Raw genomic sequence first — 18,827 nt, 5'->3', positions numbered from 1 at the left:
TAGTATTTCTGGCTTTCTTTTTAATGACTAGTTTTCTTGAACAATAGCAGGCTACTCCATCTAAGATGGACAGATTTTTATTGAGCAAAAGTATCAAGATTTTAGTACATAGATTTAGGTCATAGGCCAGCCATGTTTAATTGAACGATGGAACAGCCTCGAGGGGCTGAATGGCCTCTCCCTGTCCTCAGTTTATATGAGCTGCAGATTTGGAAATATTGCATTTGATCCTTGCCTCCAAATAACTGATGTATACTGTGAACAGCTGGAAGCTAAGTACAGATCTTTGTGTTATCCCATGAAGCACAACCTGTCAACATGAGAATGACCCGTATCTCTGGTTCTGTCTGTTTGCCAATCATTAATCTGTGCCTGTCCTATCCAATTCTGTACATTTAATGTTTCTAACTAGGTTGCTCAGAGGACTTCTTCAAACATATTCTAAAAATTAAGTTTATCACATCATTGGCTCTCTTCTTAAAATTCTGTTTTAAGGAAGATCCAACAATTTTGTCCAACACAATTTCTCTTTTGCAAATCCACACTGACTATGCCCAAACCAATCTTCAACACCTAGGTGTGTATTTATCCCATCCTCCACAATAGATGTATATGATGTGGAGGTGCCGGTGTTGGACTGGGGTGAACAAAGTCAGAAATTAAACAACACCAGCTGATAGTCCAACAGGGTTAATTGAAATCACAAGCTTTTAAAGTGTAGCCCCTTTGTCAGGTGAAGTGAGTGAGAAAAACACAGAACACAGTTTATCGGCAGAGAGATCAAGGGCAGAGAAATCAAATCCTATAAATGGTGTGAGTCAGGCGTTACACAATAAGCCTCTGCAGGTGATGAAGAGTATTATACAGTGTGAGTAAAGTGTCAACAGCTGAATAACAACTGAAAGGATAACCTTAAATCAGTTTAAGTAAGGCAGAGAGATAATTACAAAAAAATGAAAATAAAGTGGTGTTGGACACAACCCAAATGACTGGAGTAACAGGGAACACAAACGGAAGCTACTGGCAAAGCACAGCAGGCCCGGCAGTATCTGGGAAGAAAAACCAGAGGAAGGATCACCGGGCCCAAAACGTTAACTCTGAATCTTTTTCACAGATGCCGCTAGACCCACTAAGCAAACCCCCTCCTGGTTTACAGTATCCGTAGTTCTTTTGGTTTTTGTTTGACTGGAATAATATGATCAGTATAAGAATCGCATGTTACGGGTCTAACAAAAGTAATAAATCTAAAACTATATGATGTAATTAAGATAGATCATAATTTATCATGGTGATTGTGTCAAAATAGGACAGAAAGAAAGGTTTTACAGATACAGAACTGTGGTGGGGTCACATGTAAATGACATGAACCCAAGATCATGGTTGAGGTCATCTTCATGGGTATTGAACTTGAGTATCAGTTTTTGCTCATTGATTTGGTAGATTTGTAGCATTTTTCCCTGTTACTATGTAGGCCTGACATGTTTGTAATTCCTTATTTTCTCTCTGGCTCCCTTCTTAAATAATAGTGACATTCACTTAATTCCAATCAGCGAGAACAGATCACAAAAATGCATCAATTATCTCTATAGCCATCTCCTTCAATACATTGGGATGAAGACTCAGGTCCGAGGGATTTATCCATTTCCAGCTGCATTAATATCTCCAGTATAACCGTATCATCTCTCAAATTTCTGGAGATCTCTGGTATCTTCCTTATTGAAAATATATATAAGGCTTCTCTGCCATTTCTATATTCATTAATATAAATTTTCTGTAACATATTCAACTTTATTTCAGTCGTGTTTTCTGTTTACATCTCTATGTAAGCTTTTACAGTCTACATATTTAAGTTGCTAAATTATGTTAAAGTTCTATTAGTTTATCAGACTCTCGGGCCTCTGTCATTGTATTCTATGAACCTTGCAAACCTGAGAATTGCTGCTATTTCTGGCAACTTTACAGATCATTCCTTTTAGTGCAAGGCAACTCTGAACTTCATTTGTTAACCTCCGTTGACTGGCTTTTTTTTTCCAGTTTTTGCAGCATGAACAAATGGATAGTTGCTGTAAGTCATGTGACCAAGCTTTTCAAACAAACCCATCCATTACTTTGGACAGTCATGCCTTATAAAGTATTTTTCCAATTCACCTGAGCCACTTGTTACTCTTGCCTCCTTCATTTCCTTAATTAGAATGAACTTCTTCACTTTTAAACATAATGTTCCATTTGGGTCTTGAAGAATGAGATTACTAATTAGCATTTTTATGTTACAAAATACTAGATTAAAAAATGACACATGATCTAGTTGGTTAACCAAGATATTGCTTGACAACCCTATCCCAAATACATTCCATTGAGGTGAGGATTAGTGTACCAAGTAACTTATCTTCTAACTTCCCAAAGCCTAGCCACTATCTGCAAGGCACAAGTCAGGAGTGTGATGGAATACTCTACACTTGTCAGGATGAGAAAATCTCAAAGAACACACAAGGAGCTTGAAGCCATCTCTCATAAAGCAACCAGTTTGGTTGGTACCTAATCCTCAAATATCCACACTCTCCATCACCCACTCAGTTGCATCACTGTATACTAGCGATAAGATTCAGTACAGAAATTTGCCAAAGATCCTGAGACAGCACCTTCTGAACCCATTACCACTTCCTTCCAAAAGGACAAGAGCAACAGATGCATTCCAAGCAACAGATACTTAGCATCACCACCTACAGTTTCCCCTCTAAGCCATTCACCATTCTGTGTTGGAACTATATCACCATTACTTTATTGTTGCTGAATCAAAATCCTGTAATTCCCTCTTCAATGGCATAATGGCTGTAACTAGAGCAGATGGACTGCTGATGTTAAAGAAGGCAGCTCACAGCTATCTTTTCAAGGGTAGCTAAGGACGGGCAGTAAATTCTAGCCCAGCCAATCTCACTCTCATCCATCAGCGAATTGAAATAAAATATTGTCCTTCACTGCATTATGCATAATTAGTTTACCCAGTGCATATGCAGATTGAAGTCACCCAGCTGTATTGCCCATGTTAGAACATAATTTCATCTCCTGATTAATACCACACTCCACACCATTACTACTGTTGGTGGCAAATAAACAAATCCAGCTGATATTGCTGCCCCTTCCTGTTTCTTAGCTCCACCCAGACAGCTTACACACACTTACTTACTCTGCTGATCTGAAACCCTCCCTCATTACTGTATGATCCCATCTATTATTATCAGCACAACACCACTTCCTTTTCCTTCTATCCATCTTTAAATACTGCATTCCCAGTCCTGGTTACCATGCAGCCATTGTTTCAGCAGCAACATTAGATCATACCCACGATCTAAATTTGTGCCTTTAGATTGATTATATTGCTGTGAAAGCAGTGTGCTTTTAGGTCAAGTGCCTTTAACTCTGGATTTTTGACATCATTCTATTTTCAAACCTTAATCAGTGCTCTACATTGTTCTCCTACCTGCTATTCTCCCAAGAATCTTCTTGATATCCTTTTACCAACTTCACTGCTTTCTAATGTCGGTTGCCCCTCAAGTTTCCTTTCCCTGATAAGGTGGTTTAAACCCACCCCTTATCAGCAGGAACAAATCTCTGAGAGAATATTGGATCAGGTCCCATGAAGCATTCACCCATCCAGCTTGACCAGGTTCCACGTGCCACAGAACCAGACTGAATTCCTCAGAAATCTGAAACAAAGACTGAAATATCAACCCTGGCTGATATTTTTGCATCATTGTTAGCCATGGGTGAGGCGCTGGAAGATTGGAGGGTAGGTATTCACTAGTGTTGACATAACCTCCAAAGCTGAAAACTTAGACTTTTGTTCACCATCAATATTCCATTCCATTTCTGTTGAAAGGTAATCAACACCATTAGTAAATGTTGTTTTTCTTGCTCCACAGATCCTGTTGACTTCAGCTGAACATATCCAATATTTTCTATATTTGTTTCAGTTTCTAATGTCGGGGTAGAATGACCAAATGATTCACTCGACACCCAGGAGTTCACTGCCAGCACCAAAGAGTTTATTCCATTGGGGAAGAAAAACAGCTGAAAATCCAAAGAAGTCTTCACTAACAAAGAACAATACATATCCGGTGCTTAATGTTTACAAACTAATCGTTAATTAATTACATATATTTTCAATTCAGGTAATTGTCTGTCTAAACAGCTACAGATGGACATGCTTGTGGTCAGCCCCCAGTCCTCCATGGTCTCATGTTTCCCAGACTCTCCTCACTCCCTTCTTGGGGTTTTTCACAATGGACAATGTATTCCAGTACATTCCCGCCCAGGTATTTGTCAGCTGCACCATGTTAACTGTAAATTAATTGGATATTCACCTATCACTTAAGGACTTTTTAAGTTCCTCATTAACCTCATTACATGAAATGCAAAAAAAATTTTACTAGTTGTTATAATATCAGTTCCAATGAAGTTATATGGTTTCCACCTAATGTTAGAATTCTTTAACGACTGAGTTGTGAGCAGTGTCTTTCTCACCACATTTATGAGACACCCTGATCTTTACCATTGGGTGTCTTACAATATGTTCATTTAACCTGCATTCTAGTTTCTGTACCTGTTCTCCCTGTAATGATATAGAGGCTGCTTTTACTTACTGACACTGGTTTCCCCTCATGATTTTATTTGGATCTTTCCCCTTAATGTTTTCAGTGGGTTTTTTTTGTGTGTAGATGAATATATAACTACCTCAGAATCCATTCTGATGATTATTTGAAGGATCTTAACGAAAACCTACGATTAGTATTGTAACAGATTGATTAAATAATTCAAGACAGACTCACTAATTAAATGTGGTGTCAAAATTTCTTATCTATGTCTTATGGTTAAACAACTGCAGCTGCATATTCTATCTCAGTTCTGGTAAATTGGGTCCACAGAGCTACTCGGTTGTGCAGGCTACATTCAGCAAATATTTTTCCAAGGTCTCTAAGACAACTGTCAGCCATGTTCTGCTGTTTCACTCAGGTGCAGTCATTGGCCGTTTTGTGCTGCTCAGTCACGGTTACCCGAACAATCCCCCTTTTGATAAGAGCCACCATCCAAAGACTCTTAAACCCAATTTTGTGAATAATTTATCACTTGGTATTACTCACCTCATTTGTGCTCACCACTCGTATGATTTGAAGAATCCAGGTCACTTAAATCAAATCAAATTGCCTGGATGTAGATGTCTTCCATGGTTTTTATTGTTCCTTTACTAAGGTGGAAGCATTTTCTTCAGTCAGACATGCCAAGTGAATGATCTTGACACTGGATACCATCGAAAGTTTTATGCCCAGACAATATTCCAGCAACAGCAGCGAAGACTAAGGCTCCAGAATGAGCCATGCACCTAGCCAAGCTGATCTAGTGCAGCTACAACATTAGCATCTACCAAGAATGTGGAAAATCATCCAGGTAGGTCCTGTACACAAAAACCCTAGCCATCCTCTTTCCACCCTGTTAGTCTACTCTCAATCATCGGCAAAACTATAAAATGTGTCATTGACAATGCCATCAAGTGGCACTTACTCCACAATAACCTTATCACTCAGTTTGGGTTGCACTTGGCCCATTCACCTCCTACTGTTATTACAGCCTTGGTACAAAATGGACAACAGAAAATTCAAGAGGGAAAGTAAGGATGACTGCCAATGATTTCAGTGTTTTATTTGACTGAGTGTAACCTTAATGAGTCCTGTAAAACTAGTCAATAGGAATCGGGGAAAGCTCCCCACTGGTTGGAGACATGTCCCGCACAATAAATAATGATTGTAATTGTAAGAATTGTTAAGAATCCAGAAGACATCATTGTATGAGTTCTTCAGGGTGGTGTACTTTGCCCAACCATCTCCAGCTCCACGCCTGCTGACTGCTGTCCCACCTCACTCTGGGCTGGTAGCTAGTGGGCCCAGAACAGGGTCAACGAGTGCGCCCACAGTGGGGATGCCAGCAGCCCAGAGTGAAGCGGGACAGTAGCCAGTGGGCCCAGGGGAGGGGTAACCAGCATCTCTGGAGTGGGGAGGCCAGTAGTCCAGACCAACAATGGGTACTGGTTGGTAACCAGTGGAAAGCCCTTGTGGAAAGACTAATGTCTATCTTATTAGCTTTGTTTTGTATTTTCCTGATTTATATTATGTATATCTCTGATGTAGTATAACTTTTTTTGTACCTAAGCTGGCGCAGTGTGTTGGTGACATTGTACACTTTACACTGTACTCCTGGTCTTTTGTAACTTGAATACACAAGACAATAAACCTAATTCTAGTTCGATTGAAAATGCACAATGTAAAATCCTTGAGGAACAATAAGATTGACTTTTCAAAATCTCAATCTAAAACCTGAAACTGTACTTTCCCTATTCAAATGCTGACTAACCTATCATGTATTTGTACTATTTTCAATTTGTATCTGTTTTATTTTAGCTTCAGAGAAGAAAATTATTTAATAATTCCATATCAATTTTGTTATTCTTGAGTAATCTGCCCATACTGCACACAGCGATGATCAGTACCATGGATAGGGCAAGGAGGAAGGTCATGAATGTATCTAAAGAAAATCAGGAACTACCTTCAGAAACAAATAGTAACGATCACACATTCCTAAAATATCAGTTTCGGGAGGTTAAACACTACATTAACATTTCTACTCTGTTATTCCTATCATTATATTTAATGATTTTACTCTTTCAAAAATGTTTTCTTCAAATAATCAAATAGTGTACTCAATTATTGGACAATATGTAGTTCCTGGCAATGTTGTCCTTTTGTAGTATTTTATAATCGTAAGATAAATAAATTGTTTAACATTCTATTTTGAAATAATTATTGCACTGGTTTAGAATGTTAATTTCATGGTGAGCAAAGGCTTGAATTCTGTTTGAAAGTGTTTGAACATAATTGGATTTCCCATAAAGTCTGAAGAAGTGGTCCTGCCTTCCATTAATTAACTCAACTTTATCAAGCAATCGGGCTTGAAACTGTACAAAATTTAATCAGCAATTAATCACTTTACAAAAAAAAAATTAATCCAGCTTCATGTAACCTTTAATAACAACTAAATTCTTGGTTAAATCTCCACAAAGAGTAACTAGAGGATGGGTGTCTCACTTTACCAAGTAATGTTTCACAATACTATTTGAGTATTATGTGTTTAATATGTTTTCAAACTCATGCTTCGTGCCAAACATCACTTCATTAGTGAACATCTTATTTCCCCACTCCACCTTGGTGACTGGTCCATGATTGCTCCCAGTTAAACAGTGCCTTGATTTTGAACATTTTCATACATGTTTTAAAACCCCTCCATGGTCTCACTTCTCCCTGTCTCCATAACATCCTCAAGCCCACAACCCTTCAGGGTCTCTGTACTCCTCCAACTCTGGCTTCTTCAAGTTGCCTCTGTCTTAATTCCTCCAACAACAATGTGTGTCTCTCCATCTCATTGGACCCTGAAGTAGGGAATGCCCTTCCAGAACATCTCTACCTCATTCAATCTTGTTTTAAGATGCTCTAAAACCACCTCTTTGACCAAGCATGCAGTCACCTGATCTTTTTATAAAAAAGCTTCATTCACAGGATGAGGGCATCAACAGCTAGGCCAGCATTTATTGGCCATTCCTAATTGGAATAATTATGAAGCATTCATCAACAATTGTTTCATCAACATCACCCAGTAGCTGCTTAAGTGCTTTGGTCTTAAATTGTGTTTGCTAATTATGCTTCTGAAGTGTCTACTTCATCAAAGATACAATATAAATGCAAGATATTGTTGTTGCTTAGATATATTTTAGAGGGTGTGATGTGCTTACCATTACTGAGACAAACAACAGCTGGATTGTAAATCAGACGTGGTGCCCCTAAGCTAATGTTTCGATGTTAGGTATACAACATCGAAACCAAGGGGATCGTGTTGCGAGACGTCGGAGCTACTGGAGACCATCGCTGGATCATGATTGGATGTTGGAGGGTTGTTTGGTTGTGCTGACCTGCTCTTGGTGGATCTTGATTTTTTTTTTATTATTTCAAAAATATACTTTATTCATAAAATGATTTGATGGACTGTACATTTGGTCATGCCATACATATGTCAACATTTATATACACAGATCAGAATTTATCATTGCCATATACAGGTTTGTGCATTTCTCAATCTTATGCACATATATTTGGCTGAGGCATCAGCAGAGCCCAAAAAAAACGTCCGCATGGGCCCCCTGTTCTTCTTTAGGCAGGCCGATGTTACACGGTGGTCTTTCCCCACCGCGCCTTGGCGGCAGCTGCCCCAAGCTTCAGCACATCCCTCAACACGTAGTCTTGGACCTTGGAATGTGCCAGTCTGCAATACTCAGTCGGGGTCAAGCCATGTCTTGGTGCTTGTTGGAAAGTTCTGGTGATGAGGCATTCTGCCAAATGGCTTTGACAGTCTGCTCAGGGAACCACTCGAAAGGATCCGCCCTCTCCTTTTCCCGAAGGGTCTCAAGGACACTACGTGCTGACCACTTCCTGATGGACTTGTGGTCAAAGGTGTTTTTCCTCATAAATTTCTCCACGAACAACAGGTGATACGGAGCAGTCCAACTACTCGGAGCATTCTGTGGCAGCGAGGCCAGGCCCATCCTTCGCAACACCGGGGACAGGTCGAACCTCAGTACGTAGTGACACTTGGTATTTGCGTACCAGGGATCCACACACAGCTTGATGCAGCCACACACAAAGGTGCCATCAGGGTGAGGGTGGCATTGGGTGTATTTTCTCCCCCGTTGCGCAGATCTTTGTACAGCGAGTCCCTTCTTGGTGGATCTTGATGCTAGCTTCGACCTAAAGCCAATTCAGGCACCAGCCAATCTCAGAGCTATGGCCTCAGCAGCCGCTCACAGCCCAGGCCACGGCTTTCGCAACACAGACAGGGTGACCGTGAAGAAGGTGGAGGAGCACACACCAGTCGATCGGACAACTTTCGTGAAGAAGATTTTGCTGGAGTGCTGCAGGTTTGACGCACTGGACCTATAGATACTATGATCGCACCCTGTTTATTAAGAAGGTACTGTTGGGATGCTGTGGGTTTGCCGCAGCGGACGTGTACTGCCTGCAGGATTTCCCTGGGGCAGGCTACTTTGTTGTGACTTCAGAAGCGTGCAGCAGTGCGAACAGCTCCTGAAGGTCTTCAAGGAGAAGGAAGGGGAGCCGCTGTTTTCCATCTTGTCAGCGACCCCATTGTGTGTGCTTCCTGCACAGAGGAATCGGGTTGTTACAATCCATATGTACAACCCCTACGTTCCAGCGGCTGATGTCCTGACCTTCCCGGGAAGGTACGTCCAAGTTGAGGGAGAAGCCACCGATGTGATTGACCCCTTTGGGATCTGGACCAGTAAGCGGCAGGTCAGGGTAACTCTGAGGGCCGATGACAGTGGGAACATCCTCCACCCACCCTCGAGCTTCGCAATTGGAGGGAGCAGAGGCTACCTGACATATGCAGGGCAGCCGAAAGTGTGCTGAACCTGCGGGAAGTCGGGACACGTGGCGGCGGATTGCAAAGTGACCATCTGCAGGAACTGCAAACAGGAGGGTCACTTGACTAAGGACTGTCAGGAAGAAAAGAGCTGCAACCTGTGCGGAGAGGCGGGCCACATGTTTAAGACCTGCCCAAGACGTGGGGGCCCCACTTACGCACAGATGGCGGGAGGTAGCAATGTGACCCGTGGACCCCCAAAGACCAGTAAGGTCCACCCGGACAGCAAGGAAATGGAGTTTGGTGGCACCCAGAAAGAAGAACAGGCTGGAGTGGAGGAGGCGGCAGCCAGCGGAGAGACACAGCAGCTGATCCTAGCTCTAGCCGGGCAGATGGAAGAAATGGAGGAGGAGGTAATCAAGCAGGCAGAGGAGTGGATACCTGTTAAAAACAGGAAGAGGAAATCTTGCCAGGCTCCCAAAGCCCCCCAGCAAAAGGGGAAAAGACAGCTGTACGAGGGAGGGACGGCCAGCTCTTCGGAGGGGGAAGATGGACGCAAAGAAGGCCATCACCACCAGAAGAAGAGACAGAGCGCCGTCGGTAAAGAGGAGGGCATTTCCTCTCAACCAGGAAGCAACGGACCCCCCGAAGTCCACCCTCCACCCAGTGAGAACCAGGAGGTACCCACTGGCCCACAGACACAGAACTGGACAGGGAGGACCCTTGCCTTGGCTCAATGACACCAGAGCGGGTCAATGACCCCAGTGAGGAGCTGGATAGCTACCTCAGCCCAGCGAAGCTCCAGCAGTTCGTGCTAACCATGGGGATGTAGACAGCCACCCCAGAGACAGGACAGTCAAATGGACAATGGTAACCCCATAAACTGGGGGTTAAAGAAGTTTAAATTTGTTTTCATATAACAGGGCACCCACTCAGTAGGTGGGTTCCGCTGAAGCCACAGCCAAATACCAAGAGACTGGATAGTTAATAAAGGTAACTGTTAATAGGATAACTGTGAATTCGATTAATTCAATTTGTTCTTTGTAATGTTAAGACATGCAATGTATATAACTATGAACAACATGGAAAAATTGTACAAGTACCAGAGATTTATTTACATGAATAAAGTATATTTTGAAATAAAAAAAAGGATGTGTACTGCCACGCCCAATGCCACCCTCACCCTGATGGCCACCTTTGTGTGTGGCTGCATCAAGCTGTGTGTGGATCCCCGGTACGCAAACACCAAGTGTCACTACGTACTGAGGTTCTACCTGTCCCCGGTGTTGCGAAGGATGGGCCTGGCCTCGCTGCCGCGGAACGCTCCGAGTAGTTGGACCGTTCCGTATCACCTGTCCTTCGTGGAGAAATTTATGAGGAAAAACACCTTTGACCACAAGTCCATCAGGAAGTGGTCAGCACGTAGCGTCCTTGAGACCCTTCGGGAAAAGGAGAGGGCGGATCCTGTCGAGCGGTTCCCTGAGCAGACTGTCAAAGCCATTTGGCAGAATGCCTCATCGCCAGAACTTTCCAACAAGCACCAAGACGTGGCTTGGCTGGTGGTGAGAAGGGCTCTGCCTGTGAGATCCTTTATGCATGCCCGGACTCTCTGCCGCACCGCACGCTGCCCTCGAAGTGGCTGCGGGGGGGACGAGACTGTCACACACCTCCTTCTGGAATGTGCCTATGCAGAGGAAGTCTGGGGAGGAATGCAGTGGTGCTTGTCGAGGTTCGTCCCGAGCAGCGCCGTGACGCGGGACTCCGTGCTCTACGGCCTGTTCCCCGGGACTCACACTGAGACGAACATTAACTGCGCCTGGAGGATCATCAACTCGGTGAAGGACGCTCTCTGGGCGGTCCGAAACCTGTTGATCTTCCAGCTGAAGGAGTTGACCCCGACCGAGTGTTGCAGACTGGCACATTCCAAGGTCCAAGACTACGTGTTGAGGGACGCGCTGAAGCTTGGGGCAGCTGCCGCCAAGGCGCGGTGGGGAAAGACCACCGTGTAAGATCGGCCTGCCGAAAGAAGAACAGGGGGCCCATACAGACGTTTTTTTGGGCTCTGCTGATGCCTCAGCCAAATATATGTATATATACAAGATTGAAAAAATGCACAGGATTGTAAAGGACAAGAATAAAGTCGAATCTGTGTTTGTAAATATGGACATATGTATGGCATGATCCAATGTACAGACCATCAAATCATTTATGAATAAAGTATATTTTTGAAATAAAAAAAAAACCTGTCCCCGGTGTTTCTGTGAGTTTGGGAATTTAGAATATTTTAAATCCCAGAAAGGCCAAATGTATTGCATTTAAATGCAATTACAGTTGGATGGCGAGGTCAATTATGGGCAGGGAGTTCAGTGAGAGTGATGGGGGAGTGGTCAGTGTAAGAGATAGGGTTTCTATGTGAACGTGTGGTGATGGTCAGTCGGTCATATCCACCGACATCAAGTCGGTGTTCTTCTCTGACCACTGCCTCCTGCTGGCCGACTGTCACCTACATGATGAGCAGCGGGCTGGTAAGGGAACGTGGAAGCTGAACACTAACCTGTTGACCCCGGGAAACATTGAGGAGCTCAGGAGGGACTACGCAGGTTGGAGAACCGTGAAGCCCCTCTTTGAGTCCCCAGCAGACTGGTGGGAAACAGTAAAAGGGAACATCAAGAGGTTCTTCATCCTCAAAGGTGTTCAGGAGGCGAAAGAGAGGCGGGGAAAACTGTCCCAGCTCCAGGAAAGTATGCAGAACCTGCTCCTGCTGCAGACGATGGGAATGGATGTCACGGAGGACCTCAAGGAGGTGAAGGACCAGCAAGCCTCGCTCTTTGCCTCGGAGGCCTCCAGGATAATCTTCCGGTCCAGGGTCCGCTCGGTGGAGCAGGACGAGACGTGGTCACGTTTCTTCTTCCAGAAGGTGCACAAAGAGAGCTCCGTGCTCAGCAGCCTGAAGGAAGAAGATGGCTCGGTAACGTCATCTCAGGCTGACGTCATGAGGATCAGCAAATCCTTCTACGCCAGTCTGTATGACTCAAAGCCAACCGACAGCGCGGCCTCCCAGTCGTTCCTGTCCTCTATCACGGAGGTCCTAGATGACGGAACACGAGAGAGGCTGGACCAGCCGCTATCTCTGGATGAACTGACCAAGGCCCTTGAGTCCTTCGAAAAGAATAAAACTCCCGGAAGCGACGGCTTACCGGTCGAGGTTTATTCCGCTCTTTGGGACTTGATCGGCCAGGACCTGCTGGAGGTTTATGTCAGTATGCTCCGGGCAGGTACCATGAGTGAATCCATGAGGAAAGGCATCATCACCCTCGTCTACAAGCGGAAGGGGGAGAGGGAGGAAATTAGAAATTGGAGACCGATCTCACTGTTAAATGCAGACTACAAAATCCTGTCAAAGGTCATCGCCAACCGGGTCAGGTCTGCTCTGGGATCGGTGATCCACCCGGACCAAACCTGTGCTGTACCGGGCAGGAAGATCTCTGAGAGTCTCGCACTCCTCAGGGATACGATCGCCTACGTGCAGGACAGGGGGGTGGACACCTGCCTCATCAGCCTGGACCAGGAGAAAGCCTTTGACAGGATATCGCATACATATATGAGGGATGTCCTCTCCAAAATGGGCTTTGGGGAGGGAATCGGAAATTGGATCAGACTGCTCTACACCAACATTGTCAGTGCAGTCTCAATCAATGGGTGGGAATCAGATAGCTTCCCTGTAAGATCTGGAGTCAGGCAGGGATGCCCCCTCTCACCCGCCTTGTTTGTGTGCTGCATAGAGCCATTTGCCGAATCCATCAGGAAGGATGCGAGCCTGAGAGGGGTGACTATTCCTGGCAGCGGGGGCCTGCAGGTTAAGGCCTCCCTGTACATGGATGACGTCGCTGTTTTCTGCTCGGATCCGCTGTCCGTGCACAGACTCGTGTGCATCTGCGACCAGTTCGAACGGGCCTCGGGGGCCAAGGTAAACCGAGGCAAGAGCGAGGCCATGCTCTTCGGGAACTGGGCCGACCAATCCTCTATCCCCTTCACCGTCAGGACGGACCACCTGAAGGTGCTGGGTATTTGGTTCGGGGGGGCTGGGGCGTGCACCAAGACCTGGGAGGAGCGGATCAGGAAGATGAGACAGAAACTAGGCAGATGGGGGCAACGGTCGCTCTCCATCGCGGGAAAAAACCTGGTCATCAGGTGTGAGGTACTCTCAGTATTGCTATATGTGGCACAGGTCTGGCCTATCCCCAGGACCTGTGCCGCCGCAGTCACCCGGGCCATCTTCCAATTCATTTGGAGATCGAAGATGGACCGGGTCCGAAGAGACTCTATGTACAAAGACCGGTGCAATGGGGGAAAAAGCACGCCCAGTGCCACCCTCACCCTGATGGCCACGTTTGTGTGTGGCTGCATCAAGCTGTGCGTGGATCCCCGGTACGCAAACACCAAGTGTCACTACGTACTGAGGTTCTACCTGTCCCCGGTGTTGCGAAGGATGGGCCTGGCCTCGCTGCCGCGGAACGCTCCGAGTAGTTGGACCGTTCCGTATCACCTGTCCTTCGTGGAGAAATTTATGAGGAAAAACACCTTTGACCACAAGTCCATCAGGAAGTGGTCAGCACGTAGCGTCCTTGAGACCCTTCGGGAAAAGGAGAGGGCGGATCCTGTCGAGCGGTTCCCTGAGCAGACTGTCAAAGCCATTTGGCAGAATGCCTCATCGCCAGAACTTTCCAACAAGCACCAAGACGTGGCTTGGCTGGTGGTGAGAAGGGCTCTGCCTGTGAGATCCTTTATGCACGCCCGGACTCTCTGCCGCACCGCACGCTGCCCTCGAAGTGGCTGCGGGGGGGACGAGACTGTCACACACCTCCTTCTGGAATGTGCCTATGCAGAGGAAGTCTGGAGAGGAATGCAGTGGTGCTTGTCGAGGTTCGTCCCGAGCAGCGCCGTGACGCGGGACTCCGTGCTCTACGGCCTGTTCCCCGGGACTCACACCGAGACGAACATTAACTGCGCCTGGAGGATCATCAACTCGGTGAAGGACGCTCTCTGGGCGGTCCGAAACCTGTTGATCTTCCAGCTGAAGGAGTTGACCCCGACCGAGTGTTGCAGACTGGCACATTCCAAGGTCCAAGACTACGTGTTGAGGGACGCGCTGAAGCTTGGGGCAGCTGCCGCCAAGGCGCGGTGGGGAAAGACCACCGTGTAAGATCGGCCTGCCGAAAGAAGAACAGGGGGCCCATACAGACGTTTTTTTGGGCTCTGCTGATGCCTCAGCCAAATATATGTATATATACAAGATTGAAAAATGCACAGGATTGTAAAGGACAAGGATAAAGTCGAATCTGTGTTTGTAAATATGGACATATGTATGGCATGATCCAATGTACAGACCATCAAATCATTTATGAATAAAGTATATTTTTGAAATAAAAAAAAAAGGTTCTCCCAGGACGAGGCTATCCCATTGCACTTCGGGTGTGCTGACGCCTGCGATGTCCCCAAATGCGGGATACTCGACTGCAAAATTTGTGGTCGTGGGGGACTGCGTTCGCGCTCTCCCCTGATTTACAAACAAAAAACAGAACATTCAGCAGAGGGCGCTCATCTCTGTGCTTCATACGGCTTCCTATGTACCGGGCATCTATATAGACAGATATGCTACACGTCTTTACACCATCCTCTCTTATATTCAGCTCTGTCCACTTATTCTTCTAACCAATACAGGCTGTTTGGCTCAAACAATTTATAGGACAGATTATAAAAATTGCCAGCATCAATGTGTGTAGCATCAAATTGGCCATGCGATGTGTTTCTACGATGGTCTTCCTGGCCAATGTTAAAGCCAACATCCTGTTACTGCAGGAGTGTGGGATACCGCACCTCAGCAGCTACAGGAGATGGTCAAGCTTGTGGGCCCATGGGCCGTCAGTTTGGTCGGGGGGCAACGATAACCGCGCCACCGGCCTGGGTATCCTGCTGCGAGGAGGCAACTTCACCATCTCCGAGGTTAAGGAGGTGGTGGGCGGGCGTCACCTCGTCTCCGACATCATGTAGAGGAATGCTCCCCTGAGACTAATTAATGTGTACGCCCCAGTGGGTACGAGCGAACGGTTGGCCGTCCTGCAGCAGCTTCCACTGTTGCTGGCTACGTCCAGGCCGGTCATTCTGACTGGAAACTTCAACTGTATCATTGATGCAGATGGACGATCCGGCGGGGGGGATAGTAAACTGGATGCCACGTCCAGAGCACTGATGGACACGGTAAAAGATGCCAAGCTGCACGACGTCTTCAGCACCCCTGCAGATGGAGCGCAGCGTAGATACACCTGGTCACGGGCAGACGAGTCTATCCGCTCAAGGATAGATTACCTGTTTGTGTCCCGAACGCTCTCGGTCAGATCCACCGACGTCAAGCCAGTGTTCTTCTCTGACCACTGCCTCCTGCTGGCCGACTGTCACCTACAGGACGAGCAGCGGGCTGGTAAGGGAACGTGGAAGCTGAACACAAAGCTGTTGACCCCGGGAAACATTGAGGAGCTCAAGAGGGACTACGCAGGTTGGAGAACCGTGAAGCCCCTCTTTGAGTCTCCAGCAGACTGGTGGGAAACAGTAAAAGGGAACATCAAGAGGTTCTTTATCCTCAAAGGTGTCCAGGAGGCGAGAGAGAGGCGGGGAAAACTGTCCCAGCTCCAGGAAAGTATGCAGAACCTGCTCCTGCTGCAGACGATGGGGGTCGATGTCACGGAGGACCTCAAGGAGGTGAAGGGCCAGCAAGCCTCGCTCTTTGCCTCGGAGGCCTCCAGGATAATCTTCCGGTCCAGGGTCCGCTCGGTGGAGCAGGACGAGACGTGCTCACGTTTCTTCTTCCAGAAGGTGCACAAAGAGAGCTCCGTGCTCAGCAGCCTGAAGGAAGAAGATGGCTCGGTAACGTCATCTCAGGCTGACGTCATGAGGATCAGTAAATCCTTCTACGCCAGCCTGTATGACGCGAAGCTGACCGAGAGCGCGGCCTCCCAGTCGTTCCTGTCCTCTATCACGGAGGTCTTAGACGACAGAACATGAGAGAGGCTGGACCAGCCGCTATCTCTGGATGAACTGACCAAGGCCCTCGAGTCCTTCGAAAAGAATAAAACTCCCAGAAGCGACGGCTTACCGGTCGAGCTCTATTCCGCTCTGTGGGACTTGATTGGCCAGGACCTGCTGGAGGTGTATGTCAGTATGCTTCGGGCGGGTACCATGAGTGAATCCATGAGGAAAGGCATCATCACCCTCGTCTACAAGCGGAAGGGGGAGAGGGAGGAACTCAAAAATTGGAGACCAATCTCACTGTCGAATGCGGATTACAAAATTCTGTCAAAGGTAATCGCCAACTGGGTCAGGTCTGCTCTGGGGTCGGTGATTCACCCCGACCAAACCTATGCTGTACCGGGCAGGAAGATCGCTGAGAGTCTCACACTCCTCAGGGATACGATCGCCTACGTGCAGGACAGAGGGTTGGACACCTGCCTGATCAGCCTGGACCAGGAGAAAGCCTTTGACAGGATATCACACAGGTATATGAGAGATGTTCTCTCCAAAATGGGCTTTGGAGAGGGAATCTGCAATTGGATCAGATTGCTCTACACCAACATTGTCAGTGCAGTCTCAATCAATGGGTGGGAATCAGATAGCTTCCCAGTCAGATCTGGAGTCAGGCAGGGCTGCCCTCTCTCTCCTGCCTTGTTTGTGTGCTGTATAGAGCCATTTGCCGAGTCCATCAGGAAGGATGCGAGCCTGAGAGGGGTGACTATTCCTGGCAGTGGGGGCCTGCAGGTTAAGGCCTCCCTGTACATGGATGATGTCGCCGTTTTCTGCTTGGATCCGCTGTCCGTGCACAGACTCATGTGCATCTGTGACCAGTTCGAACGGGCCTTGGGGGCCAAGGTAAACCGAGGCAAGAGCGAGGCCACGCTCTTCGGGAACTGGGCCGACCAATCCTCGATCCCCTTCACCGTCAGGACCGACCACCTGAAGGTGCTGGGTATTTGGCTCAGGGGGGCTGGGGCGTGCGCCAAGTCTTGGGAGGAGCGTATCAGCAAAGTGAGGCAGAAACTGGGCACATGGAAGCTACGGTCGCTCTCCATCGCGGGAAAAAACCTGGTCATCAGGTGTGAGGCACTATCATTGCTATTATACATGGCACAGGTCTGGCCTATTCCCAGAACCTGTGACACTGCAGTCACCCGGGCCATCTTCCAATTTATATGGAGATCAAAGATGGACCGGGTCCGAAGGGACTCACTGTACAAAGATTTGGGCAATGGGGGAAAAAAATACACCCAATGCCACCCTCACCCTGATGGCCACCTTTGTGTGTGGCTGCATCAAGCTGTGTGTGGATTCCCGGTACGCAAACACCAAGTGTCACTACGTACTGAGGTTCTACCTGTCCCCAGTGTTGCGAAGGATGGGCCTGGCCTCGCTGCCGCGGAACACTCCGAGTAGTTGGACAGTTCCGTATCACCTGTCCTTCGTGGAGAAGTTTATGAGGAAAAACACCTTTGACCACCAGTCCGTCAGGAAGTGGTCAGCACGTAGCGTCCTTGAGACCCTTCGGGAAAAGGAGAGGGTGGACCCTGTCGAGCGGTTCCCTGAGCAGACTGTCAAAGCCATTTGGCAGAATTCCTCATCGCCAGAACTTTCCAACAAGCACCAAGACGTGGCTTGGCTGGTGGTGAGAAGGGCTCTGCCTGTGAGATCCTTTATGCACTCCCGGACTCTCAGCCGCACCGCACGCTGCCCTCGAAGTGGCTGCGGGGGGGACGAGACTGTCACACACCTCCTTCTGGAATGTGCCTACGCAGATGATGTCTGGAGAGGAATGCAGTGGTGTTTGTCGAGGTTCGTCCCGAGCAGCTCCATGACGCGGGACTCCGTGCTCTACGGCCTGTTCCCCGGGACACACACCGAGACGAACAACAACTGAGCCTGGAGGATCATCAACTCGGTGAAGGACGCTCTCTGGGCGGTCCGAAACCTGTTGATCTTCCAGCTGAAGGAGTTGACCCCGACTGAGTGTTGCAGACTGGCACATTCCAAGATCCAGGACTACGTGTTGAGGAACGTGCTGAAACTTGGGGCAGCTGCCGCCAAGGCGCGGTGGGGAAAGACCACCGTGTAACATCTGCCTGCCTAAAGAAGAACAGGGGGCCCCGCGCAGTCATTTGGCCTCTGCTGATGCCTCAGCTAAAAATGTAATCGTACAGACTTGTAAATAGGAATGATTACTCTGTTTTCGGTATGTAAACAAATGGAATGTTTACAGATGTATGGCATGTCCAACTGTACAGACCATCAAAGTATTTTATGAATAAAGT

At 47.2% G+C, this 18,827-nt stretch overlaps 1 non-coding gene across 1 annotated transcript; it reads left to right on the top strand.

Moving 5' to 3' along the window:
• Positions 1 to 14,869: 14,869 nt before the first annotated feature.
• LOC140455839 (U1 spliceosomal RNA) lies at positions 14,870 to 15,034 on the top strand. Its single transcript, XR_011953070.1, has one exon. It is a non-coding gene; the product is annotated as a U1 spliceosomal RNA (small nuclear RNA).
• Positions 15,035 to 18,827: the final 3,793 nt, after the last annotated feature.

This window comes from Chiloscyllium punctatum, chromosome 30 (assembly GCF_047496795.1).
Source record: "Chiloscyllium punctatum isolate Juve2018m chromosome 30, sChiPun1.3, whole genome shotgun sequence".
NCBI lineage: Eukaryota > Metazoa > Chordata > Chondrichthyes > Orectolobiformes > Hemiscylliidae > Chiloscyllium > Chiloscyllium punctatum.
This window is presented reverse-complemented; position numbering and strand designations above follow the sequence as displayed.